The sequence below is a fragment of the Ailuropoda melanoleuca genome, chromosome 4, assembly GCF_002007445.2.
Source record: "Ailuropoda melanoleuca isolate Jingjing chromosome 4, ASM200744v2, whole genome shotgun sequence".
NCBI lineage: Eukaryota > Metazoa > Chordata > Mammalia > Carnivora > Ursidae > Ailuropoda > Ailuropoda melanoleuca.
Genome location: NC_048221.1, coordinates 136,701,602 through 136,705,336, shown reverse-complemented (window position 1 = coordinate 136,705,336; position 3,735 = coordinate 136,701,602).

Here is a 3,735-nt window from a genome sequence, read left to right as displayed (position 1 = left end):
TCATCCATCAGTATCAACCCACCTCCAAAAGACATGTCTTCCTCTGCACAGGCCGCCCCCTCCCAGGTGAGGCAGGCATACCAGGCGAGGTCCTCAGACCTCCGGGCTCAAATCCAGCACAGGCTCTTCCAGAGAACGGAGTCTGCAGCCCTGCTGGGCTGGCCAGGTATCTGGGAACACCTGCGCTCCGGCAGCATCTTGGACCTAGAGACCGTACCTAGAGGTGGCCGGGGAGAGGGGAGGGACGCTACCTGCCTGAGGGATCACCATCGCACACCCCACCTGCACACCTGAGCCAAACAAAGGCCCTAAATGCAGCCTCTTCCTCTTCCAATCTCTTCCCAGGATTTCCGGGCAAGGGGGGCCACCCCGCAGCACCCCCTGTAGGGAGATTCAGGAACCACCACTCCTTGCATATACCTCTCAGCTACACTGATGACTGCAAACTAATTATTAGTTACAAAAAACATATTCTCTACTAGAGTATGAACCCGGAACCCAGATCCCACACCCAGGGTGGAGTGTGTATGTTTGTGCTGGGTGTTTTAAAGCCTGTCAAGCTTACACTAAGATGTAATTGGAACAGAGGCTAGGCCTTAGCACCAGGCAGGCCTCAGTTCAAAGCTCAGTTCCATGGTAACCAGTTGTATGACCAGAAGACGCGAGGTGAAGCGTATGGGCTGTGACAGGAGTCTATGGGGGGAGCCAGACCCCCAATTTTGTCACCTGCCGGCTGAGTGATCTTGGCGGGTTACCTGACATCTTATTTCCTCAGAGAGTTGCACATGGGAATTAAATGAGCAAAGCGCAAAGCGCTCAGAAAGCACTTGGCTCATGGTGCACTTAAAATAAATATTATTATTACTCAACGTTTCTGAATCTCAACTTCTTACTCTGTAGTAACAGGTTGCAGGCTGATTTTAAATGGAAAGGAAATAAATCTGTAAAAAAAAGTTCACCAAACAATACTTATTTTGTGCGATGTAGTCTAATATCTTCATTTTTATACTAACTCATTAAAGAAAATGAGTGACCCAGCAAATTGATTTCATCATCCATTAGTGCGTAGAAACTTAAGGTTAAAAACCCCAGCCTACAGAATGTGTGTGTATGTGCGTGTGTGTGTAAATTTTAATTCCAGTACAGTTAACATATAGTGTTACAGTAGTTTCAGGTGTGCAATACAGTGACTCAACAATTCTGTACACTACTCGGTGCTCGTTTATCCTAATCCCCAACACCGACTTCACCCATCCCCCCACCCGCCTCCCCTCTGGTCACCACCAGTGTGTTCTCTGTAGTTGAGAGTCTGGTTTTCTGTTTGTCTCTTTTTTTCCTCTTTGTTCATTTGTTTTGTTTCTTAAATTCCACATACGAGTGAAACCATGTGGTATCTATCTTTCTCTGACTGACTTACTTCACTTAACATTATACTAACTCCATTCATGTCGTTGCAAATGGCAAGAGTTCATTCTTTTTATGGCCGAGTAATATTCCACGGTATAGATACACCACATCTTCTTTATCCATTCATCAGTCGATGGATACTTGGGCTGCTCCCCTAATTTGGCTGTTGTAGATAATACTACTCTCAATATAGGGGTACAGGCATCTTTTCAAATTTGTGCTTTTGTATTCTTTGGGTACATACCTAGTAGTAGAATTACTGGCTCAGATGGTAGTTCTATTTTTAATTTATTGAGGACCCCGGACCGTTTCCACAGGGGCTGCACCAGTTCGCCATCCCAACAACAGTGCACGAGGGTTCCCCTTTCTCCACATCCTCACCAACACCTGTTGTTCTCCTGGTTTTGATTTTAGCCGTTCTGACAGGTGTGAGGTGAGACCTCGTTGTGGTTTTGATTTACATTTCCCTGCTCATGAGTCTACAGAATATATTTTTAATAGACTTTATTTTTTCAGAGCAGTTTTAGGGTCACAGCAAAATCGAGCAGAAAGTACAGAGAGTTCCCGCATACCCCCTGCTCTGCACATGCTCAGCTTCCCCCACTAGCAATATCCCACACCTGAGTGGCACATTTGTCCCGACCGATGAACCACAGGGATACAGCACTATTGCCCGAAGTCCATAGTTTACATTGGTGTTCACTCTTGCTATGGTACATTCTGTGGGCTTGACGAATGTATAATGATACGTATCTGCCGTTACGATAAATATCATCAGACTAGTTTCACTGCCCTAAAAATCTTCTGTGCTCGCCCAGTCCCCTCTCCCTCTAGAATATTTATTTTTTAAGATTTTATTTATTTATTTGACAGAGAGAGATAGAGCACAAGCAGGGGGAGCGGCAGACAGAGGGAGAGGGAGAAGCAGGCTCCCCACTGAGCAGGAAGCCCAAGATGTGGGGCTCCAACCCAGGCCCCTGGGATCATGACCTGAGCCGAAGGTAGACAATTAATTGACTGAGCCACCCAGGCACCCCTAGACTTTTTTCTTTTTTAGATTTTCTTTTTCTTTTTCTTTTTTTTTCATTTGAAAGAGAGAGCACAAGCAGGGGGAGAGGCAGAGGGAGGGACAGATTCCCCACTGAGCTGGGAGCCCCACCTGCTGCTGGATCCCAGGACCTGGAGATTGTGACCTGAGCCTAAGGCAGGTGCTTAACCATCTGAGCCACCCAGGCAGGCGCCCCTAGAATATATATATTTTAACACAGTCTCCGGGTCCCAGGTGATGCTCAGTAATTCACAGCGTAGATCGTGCTGCAAGCTGTTGCAATGGTTCAGGCATGTGAGCCACGGAAAGACAGCTGTGGCCACAAGCCAGGAAGAGAGGGGAGGCTGTGGGAAGAGCAGGGAGGCCTTGGCGACAGCATGGGGAATGGGGAGGCAGGAGCCTGGGGATGTAAGGGATCTGGAAGCTAGTGGTGGTGGTGGGCTACGAGAAATAGGAAGTGGTGGGCAGCAAGGACTTCAAGGCAGGATTTCAACCTGCTAACCCCGGGTGGATCCATCGGCCAGGACTGCAAGGAAGCTCTCTGGATCAAGTGCTGGCCCAACTGGGCTCTACTTCCATTGCACTGTGTGACCTTGGGCAAGTCCCTTCCCTCCTCCAGGGGCTGGACTGGATGTCCTACACTGTACCCTATACAGGGAAAAAGGTGTACCCTATACAGGGAAAAAGGTGTACCCTATACACTTGAAGGGAAAAAGGAGCCGCGTGGGGTGGGGGGAGTAGGGAACCTGCAAGGAACAGGCAGGATGGGTGGGAGTTTGAGACAAGGAGGGACCAGGGACGCAGGCAGGAGCAGCCTCGGAAGGGGCTTTCTTGGGCATGCATTCGTGCCAAGCAACAGGCAGCCGCGTTCTGTCGCCATCCGTCTTCTCTACACAGCGGGGAGAGAAACTTTCCAGCCTGAGCCGCCAGCCGCTTTAAGGCCTCAGCTCCTGGCCCCCCGGTGACCCTCCGCGCCCGGGAGGGGCGGGCGGTCGCGCGCTGGTGGCGGCGGCGGCGGCGGCGGCAGCAGCTGGGCCGGTCCGCCCAAGGGTTAACCCGTTCCCCGCAGCTGCCGCGCGTGCCTTGCAGAATTTCACCAGAAGAGGGTACAGTTTGAAAAGCTCTTGACGTCAGGCTGGAATTCCTATTGTGTTTAGACACGGCTTGCGCAAAGCAAGCCCAAGTTCGCTCTCCGCACACCTCGGCGGACTGCGCGGGTCCGGCAGCTCCGCGACTCGTCCGGCGCGGGAGGCGCCCGCGGGGACCCGCGCGGCTCCGGG